Consider the following 26,024-nt stretch of genomic DNA (forward strand, 5'->3'; position numbering starts at 1 on the left):
TGGACCTGTAATATCTCTGCATTTGAAAATAAGACTTCACTTTACTTTCATAAGTTTAAATGATTTAAAGTTTTCCATCTCCTCCAAGATTTCTTTTGTTTGTTTTGTTATCCTGCTATGACTGTTGCTGAAGGTCATACCTGGGCATTTTTCATGTGACTAAGTACACTTGGCAGTATGTGAAGAATCCAGTCGCTTTGGAGGGGGCTTGGTGGGACATTGTCTCTTTTATTATCATCTCCTGTAATGCAGTATGATAATGTGCAAATTGTGTGTGGATGCATGCAGTACATTTAGGGTGGTGTGGAACAATAAATACAATCTTTCAAGCTGTTATAAGGTATGTGAACCTTGATAGTGTGCCCCAGCCAAACAGTCTTTAGCTATTCTTATCAGAGCCCTCAGAGTGGGACCAGGCTGGAATTACCCTCACTGGCTTCACCTGGCCTTTCCACGTTCAGCTGCAGCACATCAGCCCCAAGAGGGTTTTTAAGCTCCAGTCTGAAGACTCGAGGAGAGAGGTGGGATAGGTTTATATTTGTTCCCTGTCTTTTGCTCTTGTTGTTTGGATTTCCTGGACTAACTTGTTGCTGATCACTAGATGGGTTTTGTTGCTCTCATCATCTTGATGCTGCTTGCCTGGATTGGGAGCCCCACCTGCTAGAGCCCTCAAGAACTCATCAAGGACTGAAAGGTAAACTGTGCTGAATTGGGAAAGGAGAAGCTGAAAAACTAAATACAAGACAGTAAGGAGTAGCTAAAAAAAAAGGGCTGTGCTGCCCTAGATTAAAACTAATCATATTATCAGAAAGGTGTGTGTAGAGCTTGTGGATAAAATAGAGAAACCAATCAAACAATGTGAGATCTCATGCACAGCAGTTGCAAAATTATGTACTGTATTATGGATAAGTTGTAAAATGTATAAGTAGAGTATCATGTAAAGGTTGTAAGATGTGTAAGTAGAGTAACACATATAAGTAGGTAAAATGTGTAAGTACTGTGTTATGTAGAAGTTGTAAAAAGTGTAAGTAAGAAAATGTATAAGTAGAGTGATATGTATATGTATAAGTAGTATAAGGTGAGTAGGTAGAATGTATAACTAAGCAAAGTGTACAAGTAGGGTATGATGTCAAAGTTGTGAGATGTGTGAGTGGAGTGTATTTTAAACAATAAGAAGCTTCTGTGAAATCACATTGATTGGTTGATCAGAAGGCATGAGTTCCCGCACAAGCAGTCACTGCAGAGCAACAGGAGATGTTGTGACCAGATGCCCACTGCACAGACAGCAATGAATGATTTGACTTTTTTTGGTGTAATGGGCCTGTTTGTTACATTTGACAAAAATATAGAATAAATATAGATGAGATAGAAAATATAGATGAGAAACAAAATAGGAACCTTGTGTCACTTTTTGTGATAGCTTTAGCTATAGTCCAGGTGCTGGGCTAGAAGCACTGGCAAATCCAGGGCTAAACTCTTTTTGTCAGGAGATCGTTCGCACTTTTAAATTTCTCTGCCAAAGTCTGTTTAACTATTTTGCTTCTTAACTCTTTTGCAATCCCTTCCTTAACTGTGCCTGAAATTTTAATGTTAGAACACTAAATCCATTTTACAACCAGAGATTAGAATGTCAAAGAGGACGGATTTATGAGTTTAAGAAGTGACTCTTGAAAGACGAGACACGGAACATACTTGCTTCCTTTGAGACTGTACCCTCTTCCTACGAGACTTGATGGGGGTAGGACTGAGCCTGCTGGGAAGTGTAAAGTCCCTGTGAGCAGTGGTACCACAGACAAACTGGCTGTAGGCATTGTCCATGCTTGGCCTGAAAGGCCACATTCTGGTGGTGTCCCTGAAGCAGGGACTGTGAGCATTACATCACCCTGCTCCTAAACTTACACCTTTAGGAGTGAAGAAAGGGTTCTTATGAAGGACTAAATACAAGTGAAATGTTAAGGCACTGCCTGTGATTTCCATGTATTTAAGGTGGATGTGTAAGGGTCTACAGTGAGATTGGAGCATAACCTGAAAGAAAACTGAAGTGCTTGTGAGCACAGTTTCAAGCTGAAAGTGGGGCTTACTAAGTCATAGTCAGAAAAGACAGCTTCTTGGGGAATAAATTACCAAGCAGTGGATGCAGCTGGAGAATGAAGACGTTAGAGCAAGCACGGACTACAGAGAAAATTTCAGCAAGCAATCACTGTTAGTCATTTAGGGGTATAGTAAAGGAGTGGAGGCATCTTGTGGGAAGTGGGATACAGCTGCTACCTAGGTTAGGTTATTTAATTCACCTAAAATCTACTAAAAATCAGCAATTCCTGCTAAAAATGAGTAATTCCAGTAATTGACAAGCATTATGTTATAGCATTTTCCTGGCTTTTCAATAGCAATCAAGGTAATTTTAATCTTAACTGTTTACTTCTACTTCACACATTACTAAATGTTGCAGCCCCTGGTACCACCTCTTCCTCGCTCCCAAGAAAAGGGAAAGTGAGAAATGGAGGAAGATTTAAGTGTTGCAAGCAATGATTCATTCTCAGGCTGTGCAACCCACCAAATGATCTCCAGAGTGGCACTGCTGCTTGGCCTGGGAGCAGTTTTTCTCCCTCCCTGCCCTCTTAACTAGGAGGAAGGAAACTGATACTCATGGCAGACAACCAAGGTGGCTAGGACAAATACTGGAGAAGTTCAGGAAACTAAATATGGGATCCAGGGTCTAGAATACATAGCAGAACACAAAAAAAGAAAAGAAAAAAAAAAAAGGATAAAAATACAGAAATAACAAGGGGAAGGAAATAAAAAATAACCAAAAGAGATTCCATTACCAAAAATCAATCCCTGGGACAAAATACTCATTAAAGTCCTAATCTTTCCCTTGCTATGCAGGGACTGATTCTGTAATGGACTGCTAGAGGCTGAACAGCCATTCTTCTGAAAGAAAGCAAAATAAATGTCTGTCTAGAAGTGCTTTTCTGCATAAACGTTTTCAGGACTCAGGGAAGTGCAGGAAAATGATTAAATCCTGGGTCAGGACAATCTGGCCAGGGGAAAAAAATGGTTAAATTTTCTCCTCATTTCCAGAAGTCAGGGAAACATGTCATCCTAACCCCAGTACAGACTCAGCAAGAACTAATTTCAGACTGTTCTTGGGTCATATTTGCAATTACACCCTGCTAATTTATGCGGTTTTTTAAAGTCCCAGGGCTAAATGGTGCAGATGAGAGTTCTCAGTGGGATGTCAAGTACTGGCTGTTTCACCAAGGTGCTGCTGAAACACCCTTTGGATGGTCTCCTGGATGCATGAGTAGATACTAGGGCTATCATTTTTAACATCTTAAATGCCAAGATGAGACCCTGCTTTGACTCTAGTATAGAAATTGTGCTGGGGAATCCTGGGGAATTGTACTTTTGTCATGTTTTGATTTTATTGATTAATTGATTCACAAACTTTGCATCTTCTTTTTCATCTGTTCTGACCTTCCTTGGCGTTTTTCAATGATGATGAGGTAATGTTGCTTTGAGGAACCCAGTAGACACAGACTAGGGAGCTGCAGCCCTCATTGCTCTGGGACTTAAGGAGCTGCTCTTTTTGAGTATCTAAATTTTATTTTTCATATCTATGTTAATATCCTTTTAAAATCTGAGCTTTTATGTACTGCCTCCTGCTTCTGGTTATGGCAGAAAACTTTTGGCATTGTTATTGCATGCCCAAGTAAATGAGACTTGCCTCAGCCTGTCATGGAGATGTTTGGTTTTAATCCATTGGTGGCTTTGTTGATTAAGATAAAGGCCTTGATTAGGCACTGGCAAAGATCTGAGAGCTGTGGAGGCCCTGGAGCTTCAGTGTAAACCACTCTCAAAGCCTGAATCATTTGGGAATCTGACTGCTTTTTTCCGTGCTACATAAGCTAGTACAGATGGGAGACAACTGTTGCCATTTTGATTAAATGCTGGCCCTTTATGAATAATGGACCCTCCTACATCAGTATGATTTGAATTCCACTTCTCAGCTCTGAGCTGATTTTCCTATAGCTTGGTTCTTCAGGGGAAGAACAGAGGTAATGTATGAGAGGAGCTCAGTCTGATCTTTGGTAAGGACATTTTCAGTTTCACATAGCTAATATTTGCAAGGGTCATATAGGAGGCTGAATTTTTCTCACATAGCAAAGTACAACTTCTCCATCTGTCACTTTTTGCAGCCCCTGTGGCAGTCTTAGTGCTGAAGAGAGAAAAGTACTCAGCTGATGGACTTGAATGGACAGAGGCCATGGCGCATTAAAAGGTCTTTGCAGCTCTTGCAAAATCTATCACTGCCTCCAATGTTGGTCACTGGGTGTGCTGACCCTCCTTGGATCAGATGATGACTCTTTTCTTCCTTCCTCAAGAAACAACTGCTTTTGTGTGAGCTGTTTCACCCCCACTAATCGAGGTGTGACTCTGTGTCTTCTGCAGTGTATGCTCCAGCCTACCTTTGCTGTGGCCAGTATTACAGAGTACAGACGTATCCAGATGTCTTTCCACTGGCTTCATTTGCATTTGTAAGTGCTTAATGTTTTGGACTTCTGAGTACCAAGCTATGCATGCAGGAAAAAAAGGTGCAAGTCATTAATGAGCTCGAGTGACAAGTTTGATCTCATTAGTTTGACATTGCACAGAAAAAGCTGCTGCAGCAGCAGGGATAGGCATAGATTTTTAAAGCGGAGTTCAACAGCCTGAGCTGTGAGACCATCTTTTTTTCCTCTCGCCTCCAGAAGCTGCAAAGGGTTTAACTCAAATTCCATCGGAAGACCTGACTAGCCATCAAAGCTGTGCTCCAGCCTGTTTCCCATTTTGTTGGCCACAGCACAACACTATTAATAAAATACAGAAATAGGTGTAGAAAGACAGAGCTACATCTTCAGGTTCTTGCCGACAGCCTGCCCCTGCAGAGGTGGGTTATGCAGCTGTGTGTGATGTGCACAGCTGACATAATGAACTCTGTTCTAGTGCAAACTGAATTTGCTGCAGTAAGAACTCAGTAAAAATTAGGCAAGTACTCACATTTGGACAGAGTTCTAGAAATATTCCATACCCCTAGCAGTCTAAAGCAGGAGATTGACTGGTGTGATTCTTGCATTTTCCTTTGATTGCTGGGTGCTTTCAGACAGCCTCTAATGCAAAAAGTGTTCAGGTTGCTCCAAGATCAATGAGCATGCTGAGCAAATTTATTCAGGTTAACTCCTGTCTTGCAAGCCCATTCTGGAATGGAACATGCTAAAGAAATTCCTTCTTGCTTATCAAAACAACTTGTTCTCAATCAAAACCTCCACACCATAATTAAAGTTCACATTGATTTTTCATTTTTTTACTTTGCAGCATTATAATCTATAAAGCCCAACTTTTACTTCTCAGCTGAGCAGTTTAGCTCTAGAATCAGTGTAAGAGCAAAGGTGGAATCATAGAATGGTTTATGTTGGAAGGGACCTTAAAGATAATCCAATTCCAACCCCCCTGCCATGAGCTTGACCAGGTTGCTCAAACTCCCATCCAGCCTGACCTTGAACACTGCCAGGGACAGGGCATCCACAGCTTCTCTGGACAAACTGTGCCAGTGCCTCACCACCCTCGCAGTAAAAAATTTCTTCCTAGTATCTAATCTAAACCTGCTCTCTTTCAATTTGAAGCTGTTTCCCCTTCCTTTCATATACAACAATAAATATTCACACAGCTGCATATCACAGTGGTACTCCACCCTAATTATTGTATTTAAATACAGCAAGCAGGATGCACACAAATGTGATTATGCACTCTCCAGTGCATCTTTTATGTATATAAGAGGTCTATACTAGATGCTGAGAGGACACATAATCAAATGCTAATTTGATTGTTACCAATGAGAATCAAAGTGTGTCAATGAACAGAGATATAAACCAAAACAATTATAAGAAAGGACAGGATCCAATACAGCAAAAGTTCTCAAGGAACATATTTTATTGTATAAAGAGGATGCAGAAATGAGGGAAACAATCATTACTGATGTGACCTCAGGAGATAAAATCATCAGTAAATACTATTTTAATCAGCACCACCATTAACACGGAACAATTACATTGTTCCTACATTTGTAGGTAATTTACAGCTGAGAAACATTTTGTCAACATTTCCTCATATGTATAGTTTGATTAAACTTAGTGAAAGACACCTCCCATCAGACCTGAAATGTCTCTGAGGTTTTGATGATTTACCACAAAGAAAGGGCACAGTCGGTTGCAAATGTGTTCCTTTTTTTTCAGTATGCCCAAATGAAGCAACTCATGAATATGTGTCAATGAATACAAATGCTTTAAGGCAAGAATGCAGGTCTGGAAGGAAAACAAAGTCCAGTGGTGCCTTGCCTCTTCAATAGATGGATTTTTAGTCTCCCTTAAAGCACACAGCATCTACGAGAACAAATGTTAGAATCTTGTTTTTGTTGGCTGTGAATAAATTCATAATGGGATACATGGTTTAAATATGACCTGATGTAATTCCCATTCTCCTACTACTAACTGCTATCTGCTGAGCCAATTTCAACTTCAGCTCTGTTTCTTTTGAATAAAGATTGCAGACAGACTCTCATCTTCATTTGTTCTGTCCAATTCAGGATGCAAAGCACTCCTGGACACAAAATATAGGGTGTTTTTCATTTTTGTAGTGTGTGACTCAGTTTCAGCATATGAAACTAATCTTTGCTAATGCATTGTGTTAGAACTGACTCATCCATATCGAAGATGCAAAGTCCTTGAGTGCTTTACCAATTGCTTTAAATTTTAGAAAAACTATATTATATGTTCCTGGATTTTTGCCTTAATTTGTATTTGATTTTTTTGTCTCATTAATAAATCATATGCACAGATAACTGAACTTTGCAACTTAGATGTATATAAGTAATTAGAAAAAAATATAGCAGCTTTGAAAGTTCAGCAGCCAAGGAAATGCTTAGGTTTTTTTCATTACTCACAATTTAAAGCTGTGGATAATTATAAAACATTCAACATTTACATAGTGTTAAGGGACAGATTTTTCTGGGGGACTCAGAGTCCAATACCATTTGTAGGTTTTCAGAATTGCCCAGCTCCTGCCAAAGCACCAAAGTGAGTAGGTAAATCCACATAGTGGTTTGTGAAATTCTCTTAGCACTTGGATACCCTTTTTCTTTACCCCTACCTAGGCAATAAGCCTTTGAAAACCTGTCCATCTGCTAAGTAGGACAAGACAAAATGATGACCAAAATCCAGGATAAAATTAGTATTAATGACTTATCTATACATGAGCCCACAAAGGAGCTCCCATTTTCAAGTCTGAGAGATATCCAAGCGGAGATACAAATCCCTGAGATTTTTGATAGGCTTTCTCCTTTTGACATGATAACCTATGTGAAATGGCACACACAAGTCAACATTTTTCCCTCTGAAGGGAATGTGAGGCTGGAATTTGGCCCCTTCACTAGCTGCTTGGCATTCTGGAGACTAGCCCTCCTCTCCCCTTGGCACCTGCAAAAGCGCCACCTCAGTTGTTTCAGCTCTCTTTAAGATTTATAGCGAATTTGTGTTTCAGAAACAAGCTGATAACCTTTGCACTGCCATGGAAGACAGAACTTTTATTATAGGATTTTTAAGATAACAACAGCTTTGAATGCGTACTGTTGCTTGGCTAAGAACTAAATGGGAACAAAGCTCTGCTTATCTGCTCAGCTACCTGGGTTTTAGTGGTGGCCAAGGGTAGGAAGCTCTTACCCAGCCATTTGGTTGTTTCCTGCCATTCTTGTTTTGAGACAGTCGAAGTTCACTCAGCTTTGCTGCTGCTTTGTTATCTAAGGAATTCATATACTACTTAATCTCCATAAAAACCCAAACCATGACTGTACCATGTGAGCTCTGCAGGGAGCATCAGCATTCCAGATCTGGTGCTATCAGGCCTGTGAGCAGATTCTGGGATGCACAGAAAACTGTATTTTTTGGCAAGCAGTATCATAAATTAAGAGAGACTGCCTGAAATAATTTGAAATTTTTCTTGGGTAGTTTGGACTTTCTAGACTAAAGATATTAGGTGAGAGACCTTTATTTGGTTCAGTGACAGCCCTAAAAGGAAGAATACTAGATGTGGCTTCCATCTGCCTTGCCAAGCATGCTTAATAATAAGCCTTTTGCCTGAGTCTCAAGAAGCAGTTGTATTCTTGGGATCTAAAGTTGTTTGTAGTTAAAAAGCTGAATAGAAGAGTGAACAGAAAAAAAAAATTTTTTTGGTATGTGAGCCAGATTCTATACAAACACCCCCTGAAACTGATATTCAGAAGCCTTTATTTTTTTTTTTCTAAATGATGAGAGCACGACAAAATACAATAACAATACACACTGGAATGTTTATTTTAAAATAGATAACAGCTCTGAAAACCCTTTGCCTAGTTCAGTATACTGGAACATCCCTGCAGCTTAACCTCCTGTCAGTGTGAGCCAGAGCAGGGTGAGGAATGCTTCTTGCTTTTCCCAGGATAACTCCTCTGTGGAAATTCAGAGCACACAGTTTGTTCAAACTCCTCTTTTCCTCTTTAGACTTATTATTTATTTCAAGTTGATGCTGGGCTGGATTCTCTTCTGGACATCTGCCTTAAATGAGTGCTGTGCATCTGATAAATCCCAACAGGTCAAGCATCACAGGACGCTCTCCTCATGTTCTGTATACCCTCAAATCACTTCCAAAAACTGGTATTTCCACACTATGAAAAATACAGAGATTTTGAAAAATACAGAGATTTGGAATGGTGGGTCCCAAAGCTGAGCAGGACTGAGCAGGGAAAGGCTGAAACACAAACGCTGGGCTTTGCCCTACCTCCCTTGCTTAGGTTTTAATCAGCCAAAACCCCTACAGAGTCAGCAAGATTTTCACTTCCAAAAGAGCTGTGTGAAAACTGAGGGAGGGCTTCAGGCAGATCCAGTACAATAGCTAAAAAATAACATGACAAAGTAAAAAGAAGGAAGATAAGCAGAGCACACAGCTTAAGAAAAGCATTTTTTTTAGACAGGGCATCCAATATCCAGCTGCTCCTTTGAAGGAGGTTGTGGCTAACGTGGTCAGTATGATGGGATGTGAGGCATTTAACAAAACAATCCTAGAGTTTCCTTTTTGTGTTTTGGGGGTGAAGGAGAGTTTGAATTACAGATAAGGGATGGCAGGTGTTACTGCCAGTCTCCCACTTCTTACCTCTGGATATAAAATCCAGGCTATTTGCTTTCTTTTCTCTCCAGGACAGTAGTTACCTTTTTTTAACAAAGCCCTTTTGTTAGTATCCTATGTTTTGTTTGTGCACAATACTGTCAACAATATTAGGATGTGTTTAGATAAAAGATCTACTAAATAGACTGGCTTGGGACTTTGGGGAGTTTATCTCAGTAGATAACACTCCAGTAGATTTTTGTAGTGGCTCTCATTAGTTGACTCTGTCTTATCTAATCAGCCTCTGAATCCAATCAATACAGAAACTTGCCAATCAGTGCTGAAGCATTTCATGTGGTTATATTCCTGAGGCTCCCAGGAAAAAAAGGGAAAGGAGCTTAGAAGCACTTTTTGGTTATTTTTCTGGTTAAAAGCTGTTCTGAATAAATGGTTACTGTATGAGATGCTGGGAGCTGATCCTTGCTAGGTTTTCTGGCACCACTTGGTGCATTAGGCTGTAAATGTCTTTATTTCTCTTGAGGTGGGATTCTTTTCTATTTTTCAGGTGAACCTTCAGTTCATCTTTGTGGCAATGTATTAATTCAGCCTACCTACACATATCTTGGTGCTAAGGCTTCTGAACTGGTAGTATTTATGGACAGTTAACATCAGCCATGAATGGTGGCTTTAAGAGAATTTGATGGATACAAGCTTTGGTGAATCTTCTGGAGGGTGTGTTTAAGCATGGAAGAAGTGTCCCAGGTACAATATTTGTCTTAAATTTTTCCAGCCATCATAAATGAGGTTGGGTCTTCCAAGGATGGAGTCTCGTGACTGATCCTGCATGGTGCTGAATGTGGTCATCTGACGAAACCAGTCCTCATGTATACCCTGAATGGGATGTGAGTCCATGACAACACTGGTGTGAAGTGTTGAGATGAGCCCTGAAGTCCCTTGTTGTAGTTCAATGTTGTATATTTATCTTCACTATTTGCTTGGCATGCTTTTAGATGTTGGAAATTACGGCATCCTGAACTGTGAAAAACAGATGAAACCTATAGCTCTCACTTTTTAAAGCTATAGACACCTGTCTATTTATAAATGCAAGTAAAGGCCATCTGCATCTTCTAGTGCTGCAGGTGTCCATGGCCATGTTACAGTTTTGATCTGACTTTTTTTTCTGTGAAAGCTAAATGAGGAGTGTGAAATATTCCTGATTTAGTTTCTGTGATCAAACCCAAGAGATATTTAAAGCGTTTTCAAGCACGATGAATGAGGAAAAAAAAGCTAAAAGTGGGGTAGGTGAGATTGCTCAACTACTTCAGTTCCTCAATCTAAAGGGTGGGAGTCTGGCTACAGGCTGTTAAGGGAAGATGCAAATTGCCACCAAGATGATGTACATCTGGTCCTGGTTGAGGAGAATAACTGAGGCATCCAACAAACCCCATATGACTTCCACAAAAGTAGGGGTTGTGGTCAGTATGACTGACCACACCACTGAATGGATGCATGTCTACTGGGAAAGTGTACAAGGGGTGGACATCTCTAGAGACAATTTCTCCTATCCCTGGCTGAAGTATCCAAACACACCCTGGCATTCTCTGGTGAGGGAGTAGTTTGGTGCACGGTATAGCACAACCCAGGGGCACATCAGTGTCAGGTTGTGGGGACAGCTGGAGGATTCGGTTTGAGCACGACGCTGGAAGTGTGGCAGCAAAACTGCACATACCCACAGAGCAGTTCTTGGGGAAGAAGGCCCTGAGGGAGAACACTTCTGCAGAAAGTGTAGCTGCAAAATGTGCTATGGCGAGAAAATTCACATAGGAGGTGCAGCCAGGGGATACTTTCAGACCTCCGAGGCTTCCTCCAAAAGAAAGAAGTAAAAATGCTAAAAAATACAGATGAGTCCCTGGCAAACAAATGAGATCAGCAATACATGATGTCAATATATTATCTCTGTTTCTGTTTGCTCTTTTTCTTACGCAAATATCAATGGTTGCCATTGAGACCAATTCTGGAATAAAATCTGTGCATCCAAGCTGAGGATCTATCTTGTTTTCTGTTTAAACTTTTAAGTCACGGTTTTGCTGCATGTGTGTTAGGACTAAAGTCCTAAATATAAATGGTTACTGTATTTACTTTCCTGTTTTATTGCAGCTGCAAAAGTGAGCCATAATTATTTTTATAGTACATGATAGAAGTTGTCAGCTATGGGACAGAATGAACTCACACGATAGCGACTGGCTCAGCCTCAAAGTGATAAACATGTCAAGATAACGGCAATCATTTTTTCCCTAAACACAAGAGTACAATGCAATTTAAAGCAGCTTTTTTTCTTTTTCTGCATTTTAATATTCCTATAATCAATCACCAACCATAATGGTTTTATTATGACTATGGACACAATAGATCAAATTTTTATGGCCTGGTCTTAGTTTTCCATATGGAATCTGCCAGCACCAGTAATTGCACAGTTTAGGTCATTTGAGTACCTGATTACCCCCACAAATCAGGTAACTAGACATCTATGCTGCATGCTGACATAACTGGGAGAATAAACTTGTTCATAAAACTTGGCACATGTAAAGTTGAAAGTCATTCTTCAGGCCAAAGTGAAAATTTTGCTTTGCTTGTTTATTGTTATGATTCCCCCAGGGACTATATGAAGACAGAAAATCTAAAAACATTTGCTTTAAATGTGCAGTTCCTTTCAAGACTCTGGCTAGAGCCTAAACTAAAAGTTAGGGTTTCTTGCCCACGAGCAGGGAGCAGGTAAATCCAGTATGGTTAAAATAGTGGATTGAATGTTTTAAAAATCTTAATTCACAACTCTCAAAGCCATAAAGGAACCAAGTGGAGATCCAGGCTAAAGTTTGATTAGAAGTTGAGAAAAAGGACAAGGAAAAAGTTATTTATTTACAGAATGGAGAAAGGCTACCTGAAGGTATCCATAGGCACTTGTATAGGTCATCATCTTTATAAATGACCTAATAAAAAGTACAGTACAAGGTATCAATGTTTATGAGTGATTAAAATTTATATAGGATAGTAAAACTGAAAGTAGCTGAGAAGACTTGCATGAAGATTTTAAAACGTGGGTGACTGAGTCATGAAAAATGCAATGCTTGCAGAAGAGCAGACACACAGGGACCAGGAATTCACTGCAAGGTAAGGTACAAGAGGAAAAATAAGATCAGCTATGTACACGTGTATAACAACGTGTCTGTACCTAACTTCTGCCTCTCAGTGGAGAGTTAGCATTAGCTCTCTGCTTATTAGTGATCAGGAAGGCAGAGAGTGCATTAAGTGTTTATTACAAAAGGAGTACATACTAAAAGACAATCTGTCATCATCCACCTGTATAATTCTCAGGGCTCCCATATCTTGAGCTGTCTGTGCAGACCTGGTCACCTGGGTGACCGAGATGGGATGGAGAAAGCTGCATACTCAGATGTCCCATGGCAAGGGAAGTCTCACACTGTCCTTGTTGGAGTCACTTCTCCAGCTGGCCTGAGTTCCTGAAGCTCTTTGTATGCTACAGAGGTAAGAAGAATTTGTTACAGATACAATGCCTTTTTATTAGTCAGGCAGCGTCCCTTCCAGCTGAGGCCGGGCCTTTTTGGATGGGACTGACTGTGGGAATAGGATCCTGAGACGTTCACCATCCTAGCAGGTGCCCTTGGTTGGAGTTGCCCTCACCCCATGGTGGCCCCTCATTCCCCATGCCTCACTGATATGAGCTCCTCACCATTTTGAGCTGGAGCTGGTCTCTCTCCCTGCTGTTGCAGCCCCATCCTCTACCAGACTGGAGACATTGGAGGGGAGGCAGGCACTGCTCCCAGCACTGAGGACATTCACCCTTTTCTGGTAGGATGACACCTGGGAAGAGGGGGGGGAGACAGTGGAAGGAATGGAGATTCCTGTCCTTGTTCTGGGTGCAGGTATGGCTCTTGGCATCCCGTGCTGTCGCGCTTTGTCTGCCTCTCCGTGCTGGTGAAGCGTGCAATGGCACTGCTGCCTCTCGTGCAGGGGAAATGCACATCTGAGGCAGAGAGGGGCTCAGACATGCTGGCAGGGAGCACTGCAGGCACACACTAGAGTAAAAATTGGAAGAGCCAGCCAATTGCTTGTTTTCTGTTTGATATGTTACACTAAAGCATTTCTGCAGAATTATCATGGACACAAGCCAGCCAAGGTACAGAACTCACTGCCTGTCCCTTACTATGATAATGAAAACACTGCTGATATTTTCAATTAAAAAAAAATACCCCAAGGAGGTAAGATTTTGTGAGGCTGTTCTAAAACTTTCCTTCATGTCCAACAATATGTACGTGACTCAGCTACTAAATAGGCATCTAAATAAAGAGGCTTCTCTTGTGCTTTATGTTCACAAAACTCTCATTCTAGTGTGCAAAGAAACACTCTCCAGCTTTTCTACATGTTCTTTCTTTGATCTGCACTGCTAACGATAAAACCATGTTAGGGTGAATCATAAATGGAGAATTATTTCTGAGTCTGATTTATTTTTAGAAATCCTGCTTATAGTTTAATATGACACAACTACATAATTAAATTATAAGAGTATGTAGTTAATTCCATAGTTTTATTTCATTTAGGCTTTAAAATATGCTTTAGCAGAAGTACAACAGTCTTGAGACATTTTCATTTTAACAGAACTCAAAGGGCCTAATACTATTGTGTGATATGGAAGAGAGTTTCAAATTTACTGTGTCTAACATGCATGCATGCTATCACGCAGAGACTCCCCAAAGGTATTTCAGTGCATTATCTGAGTGGTAGATGCTTAGAAAAAATGCTTACAAAGTAATCTCCAAACACAGCGTATTCAGACAAAGTGCAACTTGCAGATTACTTTTAACACTGCTGTGCATGTTCTTCTGTGCCTGTATAATCCTCACATAATGGGGTCCTAGACCATTCCTGGGGCTTTTTGAAATCACCAAAACATGAATAATTCCTAATAATAATACAAAACTAAAGTCATATAAGGGGGTGCAAACTCACTGTATAAAGCTGTTACAGCAGACAAGGCGCTCTCAGTGGTCTCAAAGTTGTATGAAAATTGTTTCAAAATTCAGAAGTCTTCTGCAGTATTCACAGCAATTCATCCTTAGCAGTACAGCTAAATGGTTTTTCATCAGTAAATTACATTTACATACAGCCTCTGTCTGCTTGAAAATTTATTGGAAATTCACTGTAATTTTCAGTAGACCAAGCATCTTCCAAGTGTTTTGGGTATTGCTTTTGATGCATGCACTGTTCATTTTATTCTATGTGGCATTTTGATCTTCCTTTTTTGTATGGTTCAGGTGACCATCAGTTATTATTTCAGTCCTCTAATTTGGCAAATCAAAATTTTAAGCAAAGAAACTGGTGTGAGGTGAAGAGCAAAGGAAGGTTACTGGCCAGGGGCTTGTAGGAGCACTGGCATAAATAATGACAGTGAAGTGAAGGAATTAATTTGTGTGAATGGTGCTGTTGGGGAACTATGTGTGCTAATGTGTGCAATGAGGACGTCTGCTCTAGAAATGAGTGCACTGGACCCTCTATGTCACGTTCCACCAGTTCCAGGGATCAGTTTAGGAAGGCATTCAAGCACATCATCAACATACAAGCTTACACACTAACAACCAGCTTTTTCAAGAGGAATTTATTCTTAGATCAAAGCCTTAGTTTCTTGGAATAGAAGGCATGGTGGCAATAGTAAAGGGAATGATTTTGCAAAGGTATTAGATCAATGGATTTGAACAGAGAGAGTTGCCAGCTCCCTATGGTGTCACATCATGTAAAATATTTTCCTGAAAATGGAGATGGAGCTGTTTCTTTTATTTTCTTTGCTACTTCTATTTTATAACAGAAATGGGATGAAGCATGCTATATTTCAAAGAGCTCAGTGTTATCCTTGAGTAAATCTGTTTACCCACTGGCCTCATGCCTTTTGAAATACCCATACACCCAAGGAGCCAGATTTAACACTTGCAGTGCTGTAAATCAGAAGTAGCTGTATTACAGTAAGCTAGCATCACATCAGCATAAAACCAGTGAAAAGGTAAGCAGGCCCAACCCCAAAATGTTGTACATGACAATGTCTTTTGTGTCTTACAACTGAGTATTTCATTAGATGCTAATTTTGTGGAATTATCACACTTAGTGGTTCCCCAAGGGCAAAGGGGGAATTTTCTCCATGCTAGGTTTTCTGCTAGCTCTTAGGAGAACAACATTTACCTTTTAATTTTTAGCATACAAATCACCTGTTCCATAATCACTGTAGTTTTAGAGGTCCTCAGGAAAGGTCACAGATTTGGCTCTCCTCCAGCAAGGAGCATCCTTCTGATGTTCTGCCCAGCCTTGATCTCTGGCTTCAGATCAGTTTTGCAGTAGTTTCATGCCAGTCACTTAGACTGTGGATGAAGGACCGAATCTCACTCACTCTGAAAACAGTTTAGACTTAAAAGTTTACCGTAAGAACTGTGCCAGTTGTGATCTGGCCTGTTTTACTAAAATATTTATACTAGTAAAAGACCAAATGTAAACTCAGGTTACACCAGAAACAAGCTGCGCTTCTGGGAACGCTTGTATTGCAGGTTAACTGTATTCACACAAAGATAAGATTTATATATCAACAGCCAGATGTCTTTTCCATTGCTTTAAGTAAGTTCTTTTTACACCCATTTTAAAGATTTTAGGATCAGAATTTAGCCTAGACTTCCTACAGAATTTGCTGACTGTATCTGTATTAGCAGGCAGTGCAGCTCAACAGGAGGTTTGTAAAGCAAAGGAGTTGTGGCTGAGGTCCTGACCTCCACCCCAGACACGTTCCAGGGAGGTTTACTTCACACTGGCTCTAGTCTGGGCCATTCACAGCATGTCCATTAGCTGATGGAGAAGGTTGGCTCCATAGGCACAATTTCTGCAAGCTTTGTTTGAAAGGAATCCAGTCCGTGTGCTCTGAGCCCATTCTGTGATGTGAATCAAGGCACATTACATGGGGACAGCCTGGAGATTCTCTTCAAAGCATGCTCCCCATCCAAACTGAAACCCTAAAGTAGATGTACCCATTCAGTCAGAAGAATTAAAAACTCCCTGGACCCATGGAAATAGAAGGATTACCCTCGTGGCCCATTGGTGCATGGAGAAGAAATACTGAAATGGAATGAATTCTGGGGAGCAGCCACTGAAAAAGAATTGCAAATGCAGGTTTCCAAGAGGACGTGAAGTGCTGAAAGACATGTCAGAGGATGATACAGTAGACAGGAGTCACAGTGCAGCATGGCAATAGGGTAAAAGATCAGCATTATTTGGAAGGGATCATATGAAAGCATTGACTGCTGAAAGTGCACCTGGACATTGGGGTTGTTTCCTGGGGCTTAATATTTCCCTCCCCAGACAAGCCCCAGAGATGCAAAGCAATTCCAAACAGTTAAAACACATCCAGGAAAGGGCTGATTTGTGCAGAACAACTTCATCTTGATTTACATGATTGGTGTCTTTACAAATTTTGGGAAAAGTCAGGAAGATTAAATCGGTGCTTATTAAACCATATACAACTTCTTGTGCCATCTGCTAGTTCTTAATTTCCTCTTTAAGTTATTTAGCAGTCACATGGATGATTCTATTTAATGGATCTGTGGTGATTTTTCTGATTTGAAACCAAATCATTCTCAGACTGAAATGGCTGAAGCAGCCAGAGCACTTCTTTAATTTTGCTACCTTGAACTGGCTTTTCAGTGTGACAAGGAACTGAAAAATCCACAGAGCTCTTCAAAATTACAAGAGCAGATTTAGGGATGGGAAAATGACTAAAAATCCCTGAACAGAAAAGCTGTGCTTGCTATCATGTTTCAGATAATCATGGCTCCTTCCCGTGTTAATGTACACTTCTTGGATAAGCTGCAATAATAACAGTTGTATGAAGAGGATGGACATATTTGATATTATCAGCACTTATGTATCATACATATAAATCACGAGAGCAGCTGGCACAGGTAAGGCAGCTAGAAAGTTGGTAGTTCTTCCTTCAAGGTCTCAGATTATATTTTTACAGTAAAAACCTCTTAAGTGCTTCCTCTCAAGAGACATACTGCTCTCTATTCTTGTAGTCACTTAGCTCAAGAAGAAGGAAACAAAGGCTGTCTCTTTTTCCACAACTCTCACACAGTGGTTCCAGAAAATGGCTTTTTGGCTTAATATTAATTTTTTCATGTGATGAGCACACTGAGAAAATGCGGATGTAAAAATAGGAAATGGAACAGAGTCAAGCATGGTCATGCTTACAGAAATGTGGAGATGCAATGACTTGAAAAGTTGATCTGAATCACAGCATGAAGTGGTGTAAAGCAGTAAAAGTACTGCTATGTTTTCTAGCTACTGAACATAGTCATACAATGAGACTCAGTGCTAGAAATCATTAGTCCTTTGCTCTCCTGTTTTTTTCTCCTTGTTTCCCCTGCTCCCAGTCTGCCTCTCCTGATGTGCTTCATCCTCCCAGCTGGATACCAGAAAACCTGCCTCAGCTGCAAGCTCTTGGCTGGCAGCCACATGGTAATTTATGATGGTCCTCATGCCTCTGGAAGGAGTCCAGGGGGCATCATCCTCACAGTTGTGAATTCATTTTATACCTCTACAGGTTGAGGGTTTTCTCATGCCTAAAGGCCCATTCCTGTATGGCCTCTGAGGGTACCTTGTCCAGCCTCTGTAGTGTGACTGTGACACACTTCTCTCCATTGTAAATTTAAAACAAAATACTTTTGAGGATCCTTTTGTGTGAAGATGGTTAGAAATGCATGTGTATGCACACACATACATATATATATATGTATATATATAGTACTGGTGCTTGCACTATGGCTGAGCTGATTCCATCTACATTTAGGCACCTGGTCTAAGACACTTGGTAGGGGTTTTCAAGAGCCTGCAGAGAAAGAGGTGCTTTAGGACGTGATCTACTTTAAATTTAGGCCCCTAAGGCAAGGCCTTGTTCTCAGGAGGAGTGTCTCAACCCAGTGACTTTAAGGGGTCCATAAGTAAAATTCAATGGGATGAACTAATCTCATGATGTGCCTGTGCAAACATATAAGCAGGGAGGCTGAGTTTGTTGTCAAATCCAAACTCACCTGCCAGCCCTGCTGTTAATAGTCAGCCCCAGTGCAGCCCTCAGATGTGGCTTTTGCCCTGGGAGCTACATGAAAGGGAAGAAGCCAGGCTGGGCTGGGGTCTTGGGTCAGCCACAGGCACCCATCCACCCCTTTCACAGCCCATGTGAATGCCAGGATCTCACCCACAAGTAGGTGATGTGGCTGTGGCCCTTTCCTACGTACAGTAGGGTATCTCAAATGAAGACTGCATCAGGTTACCATCCAGCCTCCCAGTCCAACCCAGGTGATTTGGTTTCATATGCCTTTACATATCCTTTAAAATATATACTCACCTGTTGACAATATAATCTGAACTTGAAACTTTGGTTTAGAGTGTCTTACCAGCCATTTCTAAATGAGTCACACTGGCCATGTAGTATCTGCTGGAAAGAGGGATTTTGGTTTTTTTCCTTCCCCTCTCCTGAAGTGGAAGCAGTTAAAGAAAGTGGACTGAGTGAGCAGGAGCCCAGGGCTTGGTGTAAGGTGCTGTCTGAAAGGAAGCAGATGTCTTTCCATCCGTTCCCAGGTGGTGAGATGTCTGGCACAATTACTAGTGCAACATATGGGAACAGACAGGAGTGTTTCAGTTCTGGCTTTGAGTGTTTGGACTAGTTCTCATCTGGGAGGTGCCTTTTGCAAACTATCTTTTCTACTTTCCTTTAACAGAAGCTGTGCATTGGATTCCAATATAAATGTGGAAATCAGAGCAAAATAATTCTTCTGTATCTTTTTAGAAGGTATAAAAGGTTTCCTGGTGTAATTTCCTTAAAACAGCAAGGCAACACTTTGACTGGAGGTATTGGGAAGTCACGCATCGTCATGGAGTACTCTGTTATTTTTAAAAATTAGGCCAGATTTTATTGTTTAAATAAATCTTTTGTGGGTGGTGGCATTGGGAAACAACAAATTTCATTTTGCTCTACCATTTGTGTCAAAACATCTGCATCAAACACTCAGTGCATAGTGACATAGCAAAACAAATGTAGAGCAGACATTACAGATGAATGTCTTGTTGACAGATTAGCAGATGAGTTTCCCTTATGTTTTTGAAAAACATAGCTCCCTAGACATAGTGTACAAAGGGGAAAGCTGGGATTAAAGATCAGATAACAAATAGCAAGCTTTTCTTTTCAGTGTTTACTATTCAAATTCCCTAATATCATGAAAGATATAAAGAGCAAGTAAAGAAAAATATGCCACGTCCAACATAGGGAAGTGAAAAATGGACATCTTTCAGGACTAAAGCTGCAACCAGAGCTGAGGGAAACGTTTTGGTCTTTCAATATGTGGCGATCTGTTTACCCACTGCTTTTCTGACGGCATATTTCCCCTCCACTTTCCCTTGCCCCTAGCCCTGGCCACTCCCTCGGGCTCTCCCTATTGGTTCCTGTACCCCAACTCTGCCCATGCATTGCTCCTGAGCCCCTGAGAAAAAGCCCCTGCGCCCGGATCACGAGGTCTCTCTGCCTCTGGGGGTCGCTGGGACGAGATGTAACCATTAAAGATCCTCTAAAACCCTCGTGGAGGGACCCTTCTCGCCTCCTTTGCCGTCACTGTGTTGTAGAGCTGAGAGCTGCTGGAGCAAAACCGCGGAGCCGTCTGAAAAGGACTAGGGGAGGACAGAATGGCTGCCCTGCCCTAAGAAGCCCCGCTGAGCTCCCAGGGAAAGCTGCAGCTTGCTAAACTAAACCTAGCACTACAACACAATATATATGCAAAAATAAATGCAGATTTGGGTTATTGAAGCTGCTGGCAAAATTTGTGTTGACCTCATCAAATTATTTTGGCTGAAAAAGAGCTGATTCCTTTTAAAATTTTAAAAGTTTGTTTTCTAAATAAAAATGTCTTTTTTTTTTTTGTTTCCAAAATGGTATTTTGTTTATATTTATTAAGTACAGGAATTAAATTGCACTTTAAAATTCATAATTCTTTACTCAAAATTATTTTGTTCCTGTTCATTGTTGTTTGTTTGTCAAGGGACTGAAGAACAGATTATTTGTACAGATCTAGATACAATATGAGCTGTGGATAATTTTTAAGTATCTCTGTTAATTCAGGCATGTTCTAATAATATAATTGAAAATTTTCTCCTAAGTCAGAGAGTGGATACATCTGGCTGGGCTAACTCTTTTACCCTTTCCAGTTCTCTAAAATCTTACCAGCAAAGTAGCTCTATCAACTTGCTTGCACATTTTTGTGCTGCCTTCTCAAGCAGACATGTTATCAGTTTTACTGGCTGTGTGAAAGCTGTTTCCTGTATGATGTGAGGACTGCTAACAAGATGATTGAAGTAGTCAAAAGAGATATCCCTCGTGCTGCATGATGTGCAGTGGTGTGCACTGCATCCCATTGGATCCATCAGAGACCAGAACAGCAGAATTTGCTTGTGGGGTTTTTTTTTGGTGAAGAATGGATAGTGTCACCCATTGGTAGGTTAAATAGCCTGACGTGGTGGGTAGCAAGCTCTGAGAAGGACACTGCTAAGGCATTTAAGACAGACATTTATGGTTCTGCTCTGTTACATGCAGCTTGAAGTAGTGGGGAAGGAGAAAGAGGAAGGGGAAGACATCCCCACAGTAATTTCCTTGTGTTTCTCTGGCTAATCTCATCCAGTCAACATGGGGAAAGCCTTCTTGATGAATGCATTGGGGGAAAACACAGTGTAAGCTTCTCCTGCCAGTTACCCTAGCTCTGTGTATTTAAGGTGGCCAAAACCTAGAGTCAATCCTTTACAGTGTGTGAGCACTGCTGGTAGCAGGAAATCCCCAGTTCTCCCTGGTAGCATAAAAATGAAATTAATGGCCAGCCCTTGCATAACTCCATGAGGGGTTGAAGACCTCTTATTTTCATTCAGTTATCCATACATGGGCAGCCCAAAACTAGCTGGTGGGTTTTATAATACCTAATATGAATGGAATTATTTTCATGTATTACTTTAATTTTTTTAAAAACTTCCTTTTTATTACATGCTGACAGAAAAATCCAATATATAATCCACTGACAGCCAGCGAGTGCCAGAGCCCAAGAAGTCATCTTACAAAGAAGGATATGCAATTTTGTATTTCCATCAAGCGTGCTAGAATAATAAGTCAGCTGCCACAAACTTTGGAGAACTGGCTGGGATTGGACCTCCTACAGCAAATTGTAATTAAGATTGTAGAAATTTCCCTTTTCGGGACTAGGTTTACAGAATATAAGGTCTCGATATTTTTTATAAGCTTCCAGTATGGGCTGCTACATAAGGCACAGTAGGATAATGAGAGAGGTAGAATTACCTCCTCTCTTCCCTTCAGCCAAGGAGGTAGATGGTCCCAGTAGAGTTCTCTATTAGAAGGAAAAGTTCAGAGTGTCTCTTGAGGAAGTGGGAACCACAACTCCTTGTGCCAGTCTGTGAGAGCAAAGTGTGTGCTGGCCACTTTCCCAGAGCAGGAAGTTCTGGTCACCCCCATCAAACTTCAGGTGCTTACCTTTGCCACCCCCATCAGGTGCTCATTACCCCCAGGTCCCTCTGCAATCACTGGAAAGAAATAGGCACTTTCAGAGGTTGAGGAAGCCTTCTGAGCTATGGAGGAGCTCCCTCACCTTCACTTGTTGTAAAGGGACTTCAGATCACTGCACTTCTGCCCAACTATGGCACTGCAGAATTTGGAGGCTCTTTTTTTCATTTCACTGTACAGCATTTGATTAGGACCCGAAGTAGAGATTTGTAGACTGTGCTAGTTCAGTAAGCCCTACAGGAACACTGTCTTTTGGATAAGGAGTCTGGATGGGTTTGGGATGAAGACTTAGTAGTTTCCACTCCTTGGAAACCTTAGCAATAGTCTCAGCTCTGCCCTAATCTGTTTTTTTTTTTATTGCAAGCATGTTATGCAGCTCAAAATTTGCCTCTTAGACACTGAGCAATTTGTGTTCCCTTCCGTGCCATCAGGAGGACAGATTCTTTTCCTGGGTAAGAAGCAAATGTAAGCAATATAAGGCCAAAATAGAAAGTGCAAAAACTGAGTTACATCCCAATCCATGGATTCTTAATTTCTTCAAAATAGATATGAGTTATCTGTGTGGAAGATGTCTTCTACTACTGCGCAAGTGACTATGGTCTGTGCATACTTAGTCAACTCATTTTCAGGGTAGAGAGATTGCTTTGAAACTGATCTGCCAGGATGGAGAGTGAAGTGGAAAAGAGGAAGGATATTATATTTGCCTGTAGTACACTGCTGAACCACTCAATATTTCTCTGTCTGGTACAGTGTGTGTCCCGTGAAACAAGGACAACCTGGCCCTAAAATCCTGTAGAGTCCTTTTGTCTGCAGCTGTAGATCTTTTCCTTCAACAAATACTTCCTGCTTAGGAAAACATGCTGTTAAACATGAGGCCATTTGAAGCTGAAACATAGATCTTTTAAGTGTAGGTGACTTCATTTTGATGACCAAAAGGGCTGCAAATTATTTCTGGGACCCCTTTCTCTTTGTGAGCTGCAGTGACCTGGCCAGAGGGACTGGCAGCCCTGTCTTCTTTGCCTGTCTTTTAGGAGCAGGCTGGAGTCCCACATATCTGTGGCCGTGGCAGATCTGAGAGCTGGGCAGGCACAGTGGACATTTGCCTCTGAATGTTGTCCAAATAGCCATTCTTTAACTCCTTTGTGGAAAAGATAATGGGCTAACCTACTCAGCAACATCTGGCCTACAGGCTACCAGCTGAGCCATTCTGGAAAGATCATACCTTAAGTCCTTTTAGGATTGTTATGTCATGTTGGCTGGACTTGTGCATCTCCATATTTATAAATCAACCAGCGTGTACTGTTATAGGACCTTTCAACATTTAACTTCAGCATTTCAACTCAAAACATAGACTTGTTTTGGGAGTGAATGGTTTTCTCTTTCAAGCTTTATGAAGTAAACGAGTTATAAGAGTGCTGCAGAGTAACAGGGTGTTAAAGAAAACACTTGGCTTTAAAACATGAAAAACATTTAAGATAGACAGAAGGCCAAGCTCTTATCTTATTTCCAGCAGATCAGAGCAGAGCAGAGCTGAGCTCGCTTCATTAGAGTTGGAGCCTACCTGGGCTCTGCAGCTGTGTGTGGAGCTGTAGCTTGCTAAGGTGGGGCTTGGGGTCTCTCTTAAATGCTGTTTGTGCCAGATGAGCTGCCTGGGGTGCCACATCGACTGTTTTCATCAATAATATCCACATCAGGAGCAAAAGCAGCCTGCACACCAGCTTGGCAAAGGCCACTTGACCACACCAGCAAATCCTTCCTGTGTGCTCTGCTTGAAGCACTGAATCCAAGTGCAAGGAACCAGTGGGCTTTGTGGCACCCAGGGTCAGGCCCACCTCATGGCTTTAGCGCTCTTTCAGATGGTTTGTGATGTGCCCAAGCTCCTTGCTGTTACCAGGGAGTGGCACTGCCGGCACCATTTGCCGAAGGAGCAGTGAAGCAGGCTTGTCACACCTCGGTATTCACAGGCTGGAAATAGAACAAGCTCACACCACTCCCACACAAGCACGCATTACACAGTCAAACAAAAATATCTGTACTTTCCGCGATGACTCCAGTCCTTTTTAATGCCACTGACTCTAAATCATGTGCTCTGCTATTACCTCAGGAAGACACCCAACACATGTTGAGCTGGCACAACTGCCTGGTATGGCATGGCGTCAGCCACACCACGTGCAGCTATGGGCAGCTTGGTTTGCTTGTGATGTCTGGGAAAAGCTTGCCATAGTCACTGCAGGCCACATCTCTGTTCTACATCTTTGTCTCTAATGAATATAAAGCTGAGCCCAAGTCCCCTTGCTGAATCCCGCTGTGTTGATGACCTAAAACGAACAGGGACTACTACCATGAGTTAGTGTTGCTGGAATTGACTGTACATCACAAAATTATCCCCACAACTAACTGCCAGTTTTCTCTGTCTTGAACTTCATTCATATGTCTGAATTCAGACATATGGCTTTAAAATTTCCAAACAGAGATCACCAGCCGCGCTGTCGGAAGGAGATTACATTCCCTGTCATCATTAGTCAACCGTGAGCTTTCCTGTGCTAAAACTCACTCAGGAAATGCTGCAAACAAAAGAGGTAAATAGTTCTCAGCATTCCTTGTTGCTTGGAAGGAGTTAAGCTCTTCTCAACAGACTGATCGAGTTTTTCTGGCATTATCCCATTAGCTTAAGTCATTGCTGATGACTTCACCCTCCTGGTGACATCAGCCTCTAATCTTGTGAAGGTGAATTCATGTGAGATTGTTTCAAAACAATTACTCCCTGAATTGTAGGTCATTTCAGTTGATATATGGATGCAACATTCACTTTTGCAGACTGTAGCTTCTCTTATGTGGTGTGTGTACACATTTTCCATATTGTATTTCAGCATGTGTGTTATGTTACAAACTGGCACTGCCTGAGATCAGCAGGAGAATGTGCTTGTTTTAAATGCACAAGCAAAAGAAACAAACGAAAATCAACCCACTGATATTACTATTTTTATAGGTATGATTAAGACTTCAGTCATATACGTGGTTTGTTTGATTCCCTCTGGATGCTGCCTCCCTCTCTGTCTCTTCTGGAATATTCTGCTTTGTCTAGACTGTGTCTTTGCTTAGGAGTGCTCTGGCCAGTTCAGATTCTCTTGCTTTTACCCATACATGGGGAAAAATGTAGACAGATAAACACCCAGAATGGTTACTTAATAAATCACAATTTTTAATAACATTATGTGTGTTTTTCTCACCCCATACCAGGTTAAATATAGATAAAAGTGCATAAAGATGATAGATCAGGTCTTAAAATATTTTGTCTTTTTCTCTTTCCTCTGAAGTGACTCAGAGGAACATGGAGACACAGCCGACACTTGTAAGAAGTGGTTTTAATAAGAGGAGACAAGTCATCATCCCAGCTGTGCAATCCTTGCCGAAGTCAAAGGGTCTGAAAAGAAAGATCCCATTTGTCCTGAGGAGCAGCACACACGTGTATACCGAAGGAGGATAGTGATGTATTTAGACTAGAAGTTCCCCAGACCTAGACGAGACATTTGTTTGCTTAACTTCATTGTTCTTCCCTTCACTCATCACTTGTCCTCAGCTGGCTGCAGCAATCCCTGTGGAGCTCTGCGGCAGCATCCACCTTAAAACCAGGGGAAAGAAAGTTCCTGCTCCTCATAACCTCTCATGCTTCCAACCACTGGCAGAAAACCTCTCTGAGCTGCCCTGGATACAAGCTGGCCGTGGCCAGGGAGGGTGGCAGGGCACAGGGCAGCACCAAAGGCGGGAAGATTCAGACACTGTCGTCTGTCTCTGCCGTATTGTGAAGAGACTTCTTAATGTGACTAATAGCTCTTGGCATTGAACTGTGGCTCCTGAAGTGCAGAGCTGGCATGTCCATGCGCTAGTGTTTAAAGTAACATGTCAGAAAAGTTTTATAGTAGTAGCACAGTATTGTTGGGGGAGAAGAAGGAGCCTGTTTAAATAAAGCTAATAAAATTCTACTATCATCACTTTTTTCTCTTTATTGTTGAGAGGGTGGAAATGACTAAAGCTTTTATTTGGTGTTAGCAGTGTGATACTAGATTTTTTTCCACATTTGGAAGTGAACAAGGTAGTGATAAAAAAGTCATTAAAAATGAAGCAGTTGTCCTCAGCTCCTGGATGCTCCAGAGGGGCTCAGCCAAAGAGACAGCAAACTTAGTGTAGGCAACCAAAACGG

General features: G+C 41.3%; 1 long non-coding RNA gene across 6 annotated transcripts; it reads left to right on the top strand.

The window, feature by feature from the left end:
- The first annotated feature begins 521 nt into the window (after positions 1-521).
- LOC138108463 (uncharacterized) lies at positions 522-25,801 on the top strand. Of its 6 annotated transcripts, none has more exons than XR_011149981.1 (4): positions 522-694; positions 4,200-4,282; positions 4,453-4,538; positions 25,141-25,801. It is a non-coding gene; the product is annotated as an uncharacterized lncRNA (long non-coding RNA). The 6 variants fall into 6 exon arrangements; XR_011149982.1 differs by lacking the exon at positions 25,141-25,801 and adding an exon at positions 9,962-11,209; XR_011149979.1 differs by lacking the exon at positions 25,141-25,801 and adding an exon at positions 9,737-9,955.
- The last annotated feature ends 223 nt before the right edge of the window (positions 25,802-26,024 follow it).

Source organism: Aphelocoma coerulescens, chromosome 1, assembly GCF_041296385.1.
Source record: "Aphelocoma coerulescens isolate FSJ_1873_10779 chromosome 1, UR_Acoe_1.0, whole genome shotgun sequence".
Lineage (NCBI taxonomy): Eukaryota > Metazoa > Chordata > Aves > Passeriformes > Corvidae > Aphelocoma > Aphelocoma coerulescens.